The sequence below is a fragment of the Astatotilapia calliptera genome, chromosome 3, assembly GCF_900246225.1.
Source record: "Astatotilapia calliptera chromosome 3, fAstCal1.2, whole genome shotgun sequence".
In the NCBI taxonomy this organism is placed as follows: Eukaryota; Metazoa; Chordata; class Actinopteri; order Cichliformes; family Cichlidae; genus Astatotilapia; species Astatotilapia calliptera.
Genome location: NC_039304.1, coordinates 48625201 through 48640628, shown reverse-complemented (window position 1 = coordinate 48640628; position 15428 = coordinate 48625201). Strand labels below are relative to the sequence as shown.

General features: G+C 37.7%; 1 long non-coding RNA gene across 2 annotated transcripts; it reads left to right on the top strand.

Annotated features, from left to right (window-relative positions):
- The first annotated feature begins 485 nt into the window (after positions 1-485).
- On the top strand, positions 486-2151 carry LOC113019632 (uncharacterized). Of its 2 annotated transcripts, none has more exons than XR_003272069.1 (3): positions 486-547; positions 831-900; positions 2080-2151. It is a non-coding gene; the product is annotated as an uncharacterized LOC113019632 (long non-coding RNA). The 2 variants fall into 2 exon arrangements; XR_003272068.1 differs by having other exon boundaries at positions 499-551.
- The last annotated feature ends 13277 nt before the right edge of the window (positions 2152-15428 follow it).

Genomic DNA, 15428 nt, shown 5'->3' with positions numbered 1-15428 from the left:
TTACTTTTCCTTCTGTACTGCCATCTGTTCATTTTATGGACATTTTATTTTTATTATTCTCATGATAAGCTATCAAAGAACATATCTAAAGTTTTCTTAGAAGAAGTTATCTCTGGTGTATTCATTTACCTGCTGTTATTATGTCTAAAGGTCAATCCTGGTAAACACACAGTTAAAATGAAAGGAGCCAGTTTGTTGTTGCTGCAACATAGCTGGTTTATAGCAGTCTGGGATTAATTACTATCGTAGCAAATACTATCAGCATTTTGATGGGACTGAACAACAGACATCATTCGAAGCTCCTACATTTTTTAGACTATGTTTTTTGTGTCTTTTTTGTGTTTGTTGTGTGTGTTGTAATTAGCTGACAGCAGTTCTTCAATTTGACCTTGAGGTAAAAGTCATGGGTTAAGTATATATCTGTATACAGTCATTACTCTAGGGTAATAGCAATTAAGAGAGATAGCAAGATTTTATAAATGGACTTTGACCAGGCAACTTACTTCCTATCTTTCTGAGATGAGCTGACATGCTGCCACACTCCAAGGTATGTACGTACCATTTGATAAAATTCACAAATTCACAATCACTTAACACTTAAATTTACAATTTATTTATTTATTTGTTTAAATATTTGTATTACTTTCTCATGGCTGCACACATGGTTTGTTCTTACACATTTCCTGAATTCTCAAATAAATTTATGTTAAATATTCCTTTACAAAAAAGAAAAGCTTATCTGCTGAACTTATCGCTGTGTCTTTATTATTCTTATGTAAGAAGATTTTGCTGATCTATGTTAACTTACATCAATTACATTTTTTTTTTAGTTTTTACAGAAGCCAAGGATGAGGACCTATATCTTTTGCTGGATTTTTCTTTGCATCCTGTTATATTCAGGTAATGTATATTTAACAAATAAACTTGTAAACATTTTCATCAAGGGCTAAGGACATTACTAGTACTACAGCATTGGTAGTTTATCATATGCTAAGCCCTACAAAAATCTTAAGCCGTGACTTCCAAAAGTGACACAGAGGATCAAACTGATACAAGCAGCAAGCACACAGAGAATGGTACATATTCTGCTTTGTCCTGGACTTAGCATAAAGATATATATATCTATATATTAGTATTGTAGTCTTGATCTGTGTAGTCTTTTAGTGCTATCTTGTATATGCTAAATTAATTGCAAAATAATATATATAATTATTTGTTTGATCATTTCATTTCAGCTTTGGCCTGTTGTAACAGCCACTATGGTGTGGTGTCCCTTTAAGACACCCAAGTCGAGGGTTGATGGTGTCATCAGTTTGTGCCACTGCTCTCTCTCTCTGTGATGGTGTGGGGACACGTGCCTTCACGCTCATGCTTAACGAGAGAGGGACTTATGTTTTCTTTTCCAGACCCTTTTTTTTGTTTTGTTTGCAGCGCTTGGGTTGTATGAACGCTGGGCATTTTTGTTGTTGAGCCGCAGCCGTTCAGCCGGGCTTTTATACGGTTGCTGAAGAGTGCGTATTAAAGAACCACCGTGGATTACTGATACCAGCGTGGGTGTGTATCCTTCCGCCTAGCCTGCTAGGTGTTTTGCCGCCTCTTCTCAACCACACAACACAACCCAACGTTACACTGTTCTCCTAAGGGCTAAGGACATTACTAGTACTACAGCATTGGTAGTTTATCATATGCTAAGCCCTACAAAAATCTTAAGCACTTGCTAACGTGATTTCTTTGATGACAATGCTGTATAATATATATGCTGTATAAAAATATGCTAACATTTCTACTCGAGATTATGGGATTGGCCTCAGCTCTGCAAATTGTCTATTTCAGGACATCCTCTAGTATGAGCATTATTTCTAAAAGTAATGGTTAAAAAGAACTCACATGGTAATGTTTTAAATCTGTTGGGTTTATATTATCATGCCATCTCCACTCACTACTAATAAAAAAGGTAAGATATGAACATGTCCTAAAAGTAAACTATGTAAAGTTTTATGACCATATTTCAAATTATTTGCGCGGTCACTGATATCTTGTTTTAAAAAACCTTGCTGCATAATGTGATATTTTCCCCAGGGTCATTGATTAGGACCGTGACTTCCAAAAGTGACACAGAGGATCAAACTGATACAAGCAGCAAGCACACAGAGAATGGTACATATTCTGCTTTATCCTGGACTTAGCATAAAGATATATATATATATATATATATATTAGTATTGTAGTCTTGATCTGTGTAGTCTTTTAGTGCTATCTTGTATACGCTAAATTAATTGCAAAATAATATATATAATTATTTGTTTGATCATTTCATTTCAGCTTTGGCCTGTTCCCCATGTTCTTGCGTCTATTGTATCATTATTGGCACAGTTAGTGGCTTAGCTTTTGGCTTTGTGCTTGTTGGAGGTGCTTTTATCTTCTGGAAATGCAAGAAATCAACAATTAGTAAGTATGAAATATAATGTCCAGTTTTCTGCTGCCATTTACAGACTACCATTAAAAGACTTGGATGTTCAGGATTACTGGCAGATTGACATCAAATACATCATAATTCAAATACTTTTTCTTTCAGTTTTAATTTAATATTTGTTCTATTAATCCCTTTCCTTTGTGCCCTCTGTAGTGCAATGCATTTTCTCAGCAAAAAAGAATGATGGTCAACTAAAGACGGCCCTGCTGCAGAGACAAGCTGAGAAGACACATGAAGAACTGGACGTATTATCAGCGCTGAACACTCTAATGAAGGAACTGAAGAGGGGATATCGCCAGCAAAAGGAAGAATTCAAACAGTTAGAGGAGACAAATAAAGAGCTGGTAGAAAACAAGGAGAAACTTTGTCTGGTAGAAAATGAAATAGCAAAGAGTGAGAAAGAAAAAGAGACGGACAAAACAGAAAGATACTTGGAGGAAAAACAAAGTCTATTAAGTGTTCAGCGTAAACTGGAGAAGAGAAAGGAAGAACTAGAGAATCTACAACTGAACATGGAGAAACAGCTGCAACAAACAGAGGATATAATGAGCATGGTGACAGAAAGGAAGACAAAAGTAGAACGCGCTTTAGAGGTGATTAACTCGCAGCTGGAGGACGCAGAAAGTCAAAGTGATACGGCTCATCTTCACACACAGTAGTGACAATAACCTACTGCTACTTCACTGTTTATTAATTGTCCCTTGAAACTAAACTTAGGTTCATAATTTGGATAGAAAATTTTGTTTTATAGAATAGAATTTCTTTTCTTTTAAACTGTGTACACCACGATAGCAGATTTTACCCAAGTAACCAATATGTAATTGAAAAGCAGAGTTTGCATCATTAATTCAAAACATTTAACAAAGAATTTTGTATTAACATTAACTTATATTCAGTGGTTATATACAGTATACTGCTTACACAGTGCCCCATTTTCAGGGGCTCAAAAGTCACTGGACAAAGTAACACAACTTTAAACATAAGGATTGCTTCTAACAGCTGGAAAACTTTCTGTTGTTAATGGCTGTTTGAAATCTAGAAACCATGGACATCAGCAAGCTGTGTTTTTCTCCTTTGAGAAGCTTTGCAGGGCCTTTGTTGCAGCTGCTTTCAGTTGCTGCTTGTCGGTGTGTCTCTCTGCCTTCAGTTCTCCTCTTCATTAACTGAAAAGTCACCTTCTATTTGTTTTTAAATCAGGTGACTGTAAAGACCTAATTTTTTGACTTGAGAAATTGTTGGGTCTTCGTCTTCTTGAGTGTAACTAGTGGCTTATATACGGTGTACATTTTAGGACATCGTCAGGTCTCAAGAAAAAAGTTGTCAGGTATCAGACAAAAAATTGTCAAGTCTCAGTTCTCAAAAAAAAAGTTGTCAGGTATCAGACAAAAAATTGTCAGGTCTCAGTTCTCAAGAAAAAAATTGTCAGGTATCAGACAAAAAATTGTCAGGTCTCAGTTCTCAAAAAAAAAATTGTCAGGTATCAGACAAAAAATTGTCAGGTCTCAGTTCTCAAAAAAAAAGTTGTCAGGTATCAGACAAGTGCTCAGTGTAAACTGGAGAGAGAGAAAGGAAGACCTGGAGAATCTAAAGCTGAACATGGAGAAACAGCTACAACAAACAGAGGAAATAATCAACATGATGACAGAAAGGAAGAAAAAAATCATAAAGGTGATTGACTTTCAAGTGAGAATAACCTACTGGTACTTCACAGTTTATTAATTGTTCCTTGCAACTAAAATTAGGTGCATAATTAGGATAGAGAATTTTCTTTTATAGAGAATTTTTGTCTTTTTAAGTTTTGCTGTACACCACGATAGCAGATTTTAACCCAAACAACCAATATGTAATTGAAAAGCAGAGTTGCCTAATTCATTCAGAGCATTTAACAAACTGTCTTAGGAGTGGAGAAGTGTACTGGTACGCAATTTCAAGTACAAGGATGATATACAGAGCTGTGGAAATTAACGAGTTAAAGTTGATTAAGAATATACAAATCTACAGTACATGGAAATTTAAAACAACCAAAATGAGAAAAAAAAGAAAAACATAAGAAATATATTTCCTATGTGGCGCCAGTGTCCGGCAGCCTCGCCTCTGTCAGTGCGCCCCAGGGCAGCTGTGGCTACATTTGCAGCTTGCCACCACCAGTGTGTGACTGGGTGGATGACTGAATGTAGTGTAAAGCGCTTTGGGGTCCTTAGGGACTAAGTAAAGCGCTATACAAATACAGGCCATTTACCATTTATTTCAGAAAAGATGATCATTCCATTGAGAAGGATTCGATTTTTTAAATGATTCTATCTCTAACCCAAACAACTTAATAGAGTAACCAAATATCTTAAAAATATGTTATTAGTCAAACCATGTAACATGTGAAATAAAAACAGGACAAAACACATCAATTTCTGTGTTTTGTGGTTTGGAAAATTTTGTTGATCTAAACACAAATGTGATTTTTTCCATTTATGTGCTGCCATATGTTTTGCGTTGTGATTACATTTTACTGATAGTCTGCTAGTCAATAAATAATTTCTGTGATTTTACACCAATAAAATTCTCTTTACTCTTTTTCTTTATATGTTTTGCAAAGATTAAGATACATGGAATAAATAATTCTGTTATGGCCCTGGGTCATTTGACCCAGTGTTTTGTGTTTATTATGATGATCTTGTGTTCTAGTTTAATTTGTTTATGTATTTGGGTTTAGACTTATTAGGGTTTTGGTTCTGTGCTCCCTCTGCTTAGACGAGAACAGAGGAAGCACACGGGCAGTGTGTTCCCTCTGTTCTCCATCTGTACTGTGTCTCTGAGTCCAGTCTGTGTATTTCCTCTTTTACTTTGAAGGTCCCTGTCTGATGTCAGTGTGTTCATTTTTGTCATGTAAATTAGGTTCAGCCGTGTCTCCCTCCTGTGTGTAGTTTTCCTCGTTTCCCTCCTGTGTGTATTTATAGTGTGTGTTCTCTTGTGTGCGTTACTGGTCCATCTGTGTTTTCTCCATACAGTTCTCCCAGCTTGTCATGTTACCTCAGCTCTCCGTTCCCTCATGTTTCAGGTTTGTAGGTTGGCTCATAGTTTTTCCCAGTTTAGGTTTGCTTAGTTCTGTTCATGCCATCACCGCCTTTTGTTTGTTTGTCACCATTTGTCACCCCATCAATAAAGCTCACTCACTTCACAGCAGTGTTGGGCCCTTTATTAAATTCCACAAGCTGCCACACAAATTCATTCACAATACCACTTTTAAAAAACATAAACAGGACTCATCAACATGCTGTACAATTAAATCAAGCATAAAACAAACAGAGGCCAGAAGGTAAATGATAACAAGACACAGCATCTCTGAAATTAGAAACGTTCTGTCTCAGAGTGATGCTGATGCAGATGGCTACCTCTCCTTGACACGGGTTCTGCTGGTAGTTTCTTCCTGTTAAAAGTTATGAAGTAATTGCTCACAGGGGCTCACCTGATTGTTGGGGTTTTCTCTCTAATATTGTATGGTCTTTAATTTACGATATTAAGCAACTTGAGGCAGTTGTTGTTGCTGCTATTTAAATATAACTGAAATATACTGAATTGAATTTAAAATAAGAGCGTGTACATACACACAAAGAGTACCTTGCCTTTGTATGTGTGTGTGTGTGATCTAAACCTGCTGGTCTGGAAGTCCAACAGTTCATCTAAACAAAGGGCACTTAGACTAAAACAGATATAGCTACGTTTATCCTACCATAAAACAATAAGAGAAGGTACAACCTCTCCCATGCTCCCAGAGTGCTCTCTAATGCACACAAAGTTTGCAGGTCTAAGAGACATTGTCAATGTACCGCAAAAAGGGACCCCAGACCTGCTCAAAAATATCTTCTCTTCCCTTCATTCTATACATAACCCGTTCATATGATGCCATCCTAGACATTTGTTCGGTCCATTCCTTGAAAGAACAGGGGCTGGATGACTTCCAATGCCTAAGAATTACCCTGCAACCAGTTATGAAAGCCAGACGCATCCACAATCTCTGTTTTTTTGAGAGAATGTTATCGTCAGGTAGTAGGCCCAGGACGCATATAGCTGGAGATTTAGAAAGATTAAGTTTAAAAATATCATTCACCAAGTTGATGATCCCATCCCACAAATAATCATTTTTCCGACATGTGTACAACATATGAACTAGAGTCCCGACTTCCTGCTGACATTTCCAACAAATGTCCTTATCTGCGAGCTTCAACCTGACTAATTTACTGGGTGTCCAATAGTTTCTGTGAAGCAACTTGTACTGGATAAGTTGAGACTGTGTTTCAGGTGAGCAAACATACCATGATGAGATCAGCATCTTCCAACTGTCCTCTGAGATCTGGATACCCAGATCTTTCTCCCAACACCGCCTCAGTCCCCCCAAACTGGGAGCGTGTGCCTCTCTGAAGCTCCCATAAAATTTAGATGCCCTGATTCTGTTATTGTCAGGGGTTGCAAACATCTTCTGAACACTAGATGGAGGGTCTAGATTATTTTTCAAAATGGCTTTAATACAATGTCTTATTTGAAAAAACCTCCAAATTTCCCTTGGATCCAAATTAAATTCTCGTCTGATTTCTGCAAACGATTTCATGCCAGTCTGCCCAAATAGGTCCCCCATCTGATTAATACCTGTCCTAGCCCAGGCCTCCCACCAGACCGGTTTCTTACCTATTAATACTTTCTTATTATACCAAATAGAGGCTCTAGCGGTGAGATAAGGGCTGCTGTTGGTATATTGGTGAGCTCTAAGCCAGGTCTCTTGCATGAAAGACAGTACTGGATCTTTAACTATCAAGGATCAAACCTCTACCAATCTACAACTACTTATAAAACTCTAAGCATATTTATGTAGATATTTCTAAGCATAAATGACAATCAACAATACAAAACCTAACAGAAGATATATCAGATTTCCTTGGTTGATGTGCCTCTAGAACACCTTAGAAGTTATTATTATAAGGAGGGTTCTTAACATAATTATATTTGTCCAATCATGTAACATATAAAATAAAGACAGAGCAAAAGAATCTTGCTGATATAAGTAAAAAAAAGTAGATTTGGTACTTTTATGAATTAATATACATTTTGTGTTTTGATTACTTTTTAAAGATAGTCTGTTTCTCATTTTAACATTTTTTTTTTAATTAAAAATCTGTTTTAAATATTATGTTTATGTCTTTCATCTCAAAAATTCTTGAAGGGGGAGTTACAAAACAGCTAACACATCATTTGCAGAGGAATGACTCTGAAACTGGACTGAAACGCTTCAGTGAGGTTTCAGAGCTCATCACAGCACAGAAACAGCTTTAGTGAAGGTTACAAATGATCTTCTTATGGCCTCTGACAGTGGACTCATCTCTGTGCTTGTCCTTCTAGACCTCAGTGCAGCGTTCGATACTGTTGACCATAATATCCTATTAGAGCAATTAGAACATGCTGTAGGTATTACAGGTACTGTACTGCAGTGGTTTGTATCATATCTATCTAATAGACTCCAAATTGTGTATGTAAATGGAGAGTCCTCTTCACACACTAAGGTCAACTATGGAGTTCCACAGGGTTCACTGCTAGGGCCAATTCTGTTTACATTATACATGCTTCCCTTAGGCAGTATCATCAGAAGACACAGCATACATTTTCACTGCTATGCTGATGACACCCAGCTCCATCTGTCCATGAAGCCAGATAACACACACCAATTAGTTAAACTACAGCAATGTCTTAAAGACATAAAGACCTGGATGGCCGCAAACTTTCTGCTTTTAAATTCAGATAAAACTGAAGTTATTGTACACATCCCTAAAGATCTTAGAAATATGGTACTTAACCAGATTCTTACCCTGGATACCATTAGCTAGGCCATCAGTAACACTATGAGTAGTCTTGGAGTCATTTTAGACCAGGATATGTCCTTCAATGCATATATCAAAGAAATATGTAGAAGTACTTCCATTTGCACAATATCTTTAAACTTAGAAATATCCTGTCTTAGAGTGACGCTGATAAACTAGTTCATGCATTTATTACTTCTAGGTTGGACCACTCTAATTTATTATTAGCAGTTTGCGCTAAAAACTCCCTGAAAAGCCTTCAGTTAATCCAAAAATCCAAACTACTGGACTAAAAAAAGAAAAGAAACTAAAAAGGACTAGAAAAGGAGATCATATTTATCCTATACTGGCTTCCCTTCATTGGCTCCCTGTTAAATCCTTAATTGAATTCAAAATCCTGCTCCTCACATACAATGTTTAGAATAATCAGGCCCCATCTTATCTTATTGACCTTATAGTACCATATCACCCAATCAGAGCATTTCACTCTCAGACAGCGGGCTTACTTGTGGTTCTTGTAGAGTATTCAAAAGTAAAATGGGAGCCAGAGCCTTCAGTTTTCAGGTCCCTCTTCTGTGGAACCAGCTTCCAAAATGAAGACAAACACAATCGCTACTTTTAAGATTAGCCTTAAAACTTTCCTCTTTGCTAAAACTGGATCAGGTGACCCTGAATCCTCCCTTAACATCAAATGATCCTCTGTGGAGGTCGTCAAGAGCAACAAATGCCATCAGACTCATGGACACTCAGTGACTGGACTGACACACACGCACACCTTCATACATGTCACTACCAAGCACTTATCTGCAGTATCTCACATTCATACACACACACACCAAGTCACTTTTGCGCAATACTCAGCATTTTTCACATTTTTATTGCACTGTCTTGTGTCTGTATCGTCTTGTTCTGTCTAGTATTGCACTGTCTTGTCTTGTTTATTTTTGTTCTTTTTTTCGTTCGTTCGTTTGTTTGTTTTAATTTTGTTTTGGGTTTTTTTTTTTCACATTGCATTTTTCTGTAGTCCTGTGTTTGTCCATTATTTGTCATATGTAGCACCAGGGTCTTGGAGGAACGCTGTCTCATTTCACTCTGTACTGTACCACTGTACATGGTTGAAATGAAAATAAGAGCCACTTGACTTGACGTGACTTGACTTGACTTGAGATATGCTGCAATAGGTGTAGGGTGTTGGGGGATTCCCTTGATGCATTGAGTACTTCTTCTTCAGTCACCTTTCTCACTTACTGTCTGTAAATAGACATCTTTGAATTGAATCATTACTTGTTATTGGTGGTGGTCAGAGGCCCCGGTGGCGCCAGTGTCCGGCAGCCTCGCCTGTGCGCCCCAGGGCAGCTGTGGCTATAATGTAGCTTGCCATCACCAGTGTGTGAATGTGTGTGTGAATGGGTGAATGACTGAATGTAGTGTGAAGCGCTTTGGGGTCCTTAGGGACTGAGTAAAGCGCTATACAAATGCAGGCCATTTACCATTTACTTGTTATTAATCCCTGGCTCTCTTCTTCAGCATGTATTTTGCCCTGTCTTACTTCTCTCACCCCAACTGGTCACATCAGATGGTCACCCCTCCCTGAACCTGGTTCTGCTGGAGATTTCTTCCTGTTTCTTCTTGCTAAATAGGAGTTTTTCCTTCCCACGGTCGCCAAAGTGCTCGCTCGCTCGCTCTTGGGGTTTCCTCTCTAAGAATTATTGTAGGATCAACCTTACAGCATAAAGCACCTTGAGGCAACTGTTGTTGTTATTTGGCGCTCTATAAAATAAATTGAAGGATGTGTTCAGGAAAAAAAAATACATGCACTTGGATAAATATGTGAACAATAAATGTGTTTATTATTCATTGACTTTGAAATCACATGATTACCGGTACTGTGCTTCCAAGAAGAACAACTTCAGTGGAAAGTCTGACATGTCATCAGATTTTCCATTATCTGATTTATGCAGAGTCAATGTACAGTGTACTGAGATTTTCACTTTCATGTGCCATCCAATCACTGGTGCATTACCGCTGTAATCAGTGACATGGAAGTTAAACATTAAAAGGCTGTGATTTTATGATCATTGTAAACACTTGCATATTCTCTGTAGCAGTGTTTAAAAGCATGCTGTGTGATTATTAAAATAATCCAACTTAAAAGCTTGCACTGAAGAAGAGGAGATTGGATCAAAGTGCAAATGTCATTCTATGGTGAAAGTCTTGCGCTGTGGTGGTGCAAAGTCACTCAGAGAAACAACTGGTATGCACTTCTTCTTATTTAAACATCAGTAATTAGTACCATAGTAACTGACCTTTAAAATAACGATTGAATTAACAGACTGTATTAACACTTTTTTTATATCTGATAGATTTTTTTTCTGCTTAGTCTGGAGCATTCTATCAGTCAAATAGTCAAATATCACACTATCACAAATGGGATATTGCATTGAAACAAAATGGTTTGTGCTGTTGTCTTCACTTTTCATTGGTGTCATCAGCTGATATTTTAGCTTGTTTATTATTTTTATTTCCTTATAGTCACTTTTAAGTCGCCTTTATGTTTCCAGCACTGCAGGATACTCTAATGCAGGGGTCTCAAACTCGTGGCCGCGGGCCATTTGTGGCCCACGTCACCTGTACTTGCGGCCCGCATATTGATGTGAAGAAATATTTTTTTTAAATTGTTATACGAAAAATGATTTAATATGACGGCAGAGTGTTACAGGCATGGCCCTTTAAGACTGTAGCCTCATGGGCAGTGTAGTCCTTGCTGCAGGGAGAACGTGTGGGACCGCTCCTCCTGCTGTGTGTGTGTGAGTGTGAGGGAGGGAGAAAAAAGAAAGTCAAAAAGTACGAGGTGCTACCGAGCAGAAACAGGAGATGGAAGCATGTAAATATAAAAATAACCACTGCAGCCAAAAAGAGTGCCTGACGAGCCCAGTAAGCTACTAAGACTCGACTTTACACTGTGTTCGTGTTTTCCTCCGACACAATAAAGTTCTGCTGGAGCAGCCTTTCAATGTCTCTTTCTGTCTCTCACTAGCAAAGTTGACCCAGACAGTAAAGCTAGTTCCCTGGTTACGAGCCCGACACGGAACCCAAAGTGTTAGCCAGAGGTCTCCTTACCACGGAGCCGCGGACCTGGCCGAGGTAACAAGAGAGTGCAAACATGTTGAAGGATTGGCTGTGTTATTTCAGTGAGAGATTTATTTGGAAAGAAAACAATTTTCACTTGCAGTCGAAAACTAATGTGTACGCTTATGCCTGCATTTTTATTTTGCTAAATACAAACAAAATTGTAGCAAAAGTGCTTCCACGTGTCTGGCCAGAAATAGCTGTTTATTTGGTAGTTAAATGAAACTACTGTACTATACTGCTGAGTGACTGTCTTCTGCTCGTCAGATACACTTCATTGCAATGTTGACCCTGTGCTAACTTGCATATGAAAAATAAAACTGAAAGGCTTCAGATAGTTGAGAGTGAGAAAAAAATTGCATTCATGTTTGCAATTTTGTCTAGTTACACAATATTTGGAATTAAATAAAACAAACAAATCACTACATTTTAGGAAATATTAGAGGGTGTTTTTGTGTTTTGTTTTTTTTGTACTACTTGAACACTAAAGTGGCCCTCCAATGAGATGACGGTGCCAGAAGTGGCCCGTGGCTCATTTGAGTTTGAGACCCCTGCTCTAATGGGATTGACTGATCTTTGCACGATATCAATGCTCTTCGGTTCCACCATGCTGTGACCCTATTCCTGTCAACAGATATTGGGGTTTAGTTATCGAGGTATACAAACTTTAACATGCAGTTTGACTTTTACATTCAGTCTGGTTATTATAGTTGATAGTAAAAGTGTATCTTTATTTTTCATATCAAATCTATCATGACAGCATACAGGCAAAGCGTTGACAAATATCACCTACAAAAACTTCCATGATTTTGTGTCATGCATTTTATTCATTTAATTATTATTTTTTAGATCTGAAGGATGAAGTGTTTGCACTGCTGGGTGGTGTGTGGCTTAACTTTAGGCCTTGTGTGTGTTTCGTTGTGGATCTGCAAAAAGTCAACAGCCAGTTACAAAAAGTCAACAAACAGTAAGTATGAAATAGGATTTTCATTTCTCTGCTGCCATTAGATAATTAATATGATTTTCTAAGAATAGTGCTGAAATGTTAAGAGAGATTTCTGTGTATTCATTTGCTTATCTATATCAAATATATTATAATTAAAACAACATTTTGTCCCAAACCAGGCTGCACGGCCATGACAAGAACCCAGAGATGCATTTTTCAATGCAATATTATAGTATTTTTGAAAAAAAAAAAATTTCAAATAAAAGCAACAAAAAAGAAACCTTACACAACCCATGGCATGTGTAGTCAATCGTTTTTGTAGATTAGTGCATAGGTGGAAGAATGGTGTTTGCAATGTCGTTTAGTGCAGAAACAAACTAAAGGCAACCAAATTTCAAAGGGTTGTCTCTGGGAAAAGCACCATACAGTAACTGAGCAAGGATGGTTTTCTTACTAATTGTGACTGAGCCACTCCACCCATCCATATCCCTGCAAATGAGACATGCAATACAAACAGGCCAAAAGACATGCAAGGTGGAGTGAGGTTGTAATGAGTAATTTAAATTTTGTATTTGGCTTTAATTAATTGTAAAATATTTCTTTCTACAATCTCTTGTTGTCTGTGAAAAAGAAAGAAAAGTAAAAGAAAAGAAGACCAAGCTGCAGAAACAAGCAGAGAGGACACAAGAAGAGCTGACTGTATTATCAGAGCTTATCACGCTGATGCTGGAACTGAAGAGGGGATATCGCCAGCAGAAAGAAGAATTCAAACTGTTAGAGGAGATAAACAAAGAGCTGGTAGAAAACAAGAAGAAACTTTGTCTGGTAGAGAATGAAATAGCAAAGAGTGAGAAAGAAAAACAGACGGACAAAACAGAAAGATACTTGGAGGAAAAACAAAGTCTATTGAGTGTTCAGCGTAAACTGGAGAAGAAAAAGGAAGAACTAGAGAATCTACAACTGAACATGGAGAAACAGCTGCTTCAAACAGAGGATATAATGAGCACGATGACAGAAAGAAGGACAAAATTAGAAAACAATTATGAGGTGATCAACTTGCAGCTGGAGGAGGTAGATTAGTCAGTGATTAGTAGTGAGATGAGTGGTGAGAACAAATAAATACATGATGTACACTGATTGATTAACCTTACTTTCTGACGTGGTATCTTAAATAAAACAATCGTGAGCTGCAAAAAAGAATAATCTAAGAAAGATTGCAATATTTTGTTCAATTTATGATAAATTATATTCATGTTGTTTAAGTAAGAAAGTTTGAAAAGAAAGAAATTATCTCAATTGACTAAACAGAGAGATGGTGCTGGAAAGGATGCACAGCAGGTCGAGTAAGAAGTAATAATGCGTGAAGAGGGTATGCTGAGAAAAAGGAAAGAGTACTCTGAGGAGATGATGAATGAAGAAAATGAGAGGGGATGATGGGTGGAGGGAAGTGAAGGGAAGGGAAATGAATCAGGCAGTGCAGAGGATTAGTAAGGAGGAAGTTAGGGCAGCTATGGAAAGACAGTTGGTCGGGACTGCATACCTGTGGAGGAGGTCTGGTAAAGAGGCCTGTTGATTTTTTCACTAGTTTTTGTTAACAGTCTTGGAGAGTGACAGGAACCATGAGGAATGGAGAATTGTACTGGATGATGTGCAGAGCTGTGGAAATTAAAAACAGTTAAACTTGATTAAGAATATTTTGTTAATAGAAAACAGAAAAAAGAACTGCTCAAGCAAGGAAGAAAGCTGAAATGAACAAATGTTTATTTAAATGAACACATAATCAAGAAAAATGCAGACACCGCAAAACAAGCAAGAACATTAAGAAAACAGAAGAAAATACAGTCAACTTGGATGTCAGATTGTAAGATATTCATTAAACTAAATAGAACACCAGAGCAGGGAAAAGTTCTAGTCATCAAAGAGATGACGGAACTAGAAACATAAAACTGATAAATCAGAACGCAAAGCAGTGCTAAATATGATGGTACTTGTCTAAGTTGCACAACCAACTCAGATGTCTGACAGTTTTCATGTAACAACTCATATATATATTGACAATAGGACATCGGTGTATGGAAGCAATATCCTGATCCTGATTGTAATTTCTTTAACAATAAGATAAATGAACGCAATTATCATACAAATGAACAATTAAAAAGAAAATAAAGGTAGAAAAGGGTATAACAGTGGTTCACTTTAATAGTGGGAGCCTATATGCAAACTTTCAATCCATCAAAGAATACATTACACAATTTAAACAGCTATTCAAGATGATAGCCATATCAGAGACCTGGATGTGTGTGTAGGTGTGTGTGTGTGTGTGTGGGGTCAGAGTGTGACCCCATAAATGACTTCCCTAAACCTGCTGGTCTGGAAGTCCAGCGGTTCATCTAAACAAAAGGCACTTAGCCTAAAACAGATATAGCCACGTTTATCCTACCATAAAACAATAAGAGAAGGTACGACCTCTTCCCATGCTCCCAGGATGTAGGTGTGCATTCCAGTGTGGAATACACACCAAGCCTTTGCAGCCTGCAAAAGATCACACATCCTGTCACTACACAATTGATTATACACCTCTAAGCATATATGGTTAAATATTTCTAAGCATCAATGACAATCAACAATACAAAACCTAACAGTGCATAAATTTGGGCACCACAAAAAAAAGAAATGGAATAAATATTTAGTGTATATCAATGTGTGTGTCTCCTATATGATATATAGGGTGCCTTTGTCTGGACGTGCTTCCCATCCAGAGCTGCACAGCACAGAGGAAAGTTCCAGCGCTCCTGGAATCCCTCTGTGATGGACCGCCAGTCTCCAGGTGAAGGCGCAGCCATGAAGTCGTCCACTAGACAGTCCCAGATGGCCGTCGCTGCCTGGGGGGTGATCTGACACATCGACTCTGTAACTGAACGCTTGGTCGTGAAGGAGTCCCCGGTGACAAGGAACCTGGACACAATTGTTCAAAATTAGTATTATGTGTACTGCAGTTACAAAATACATTATTCAAATTCCAAAATACTTTTGTGATGTC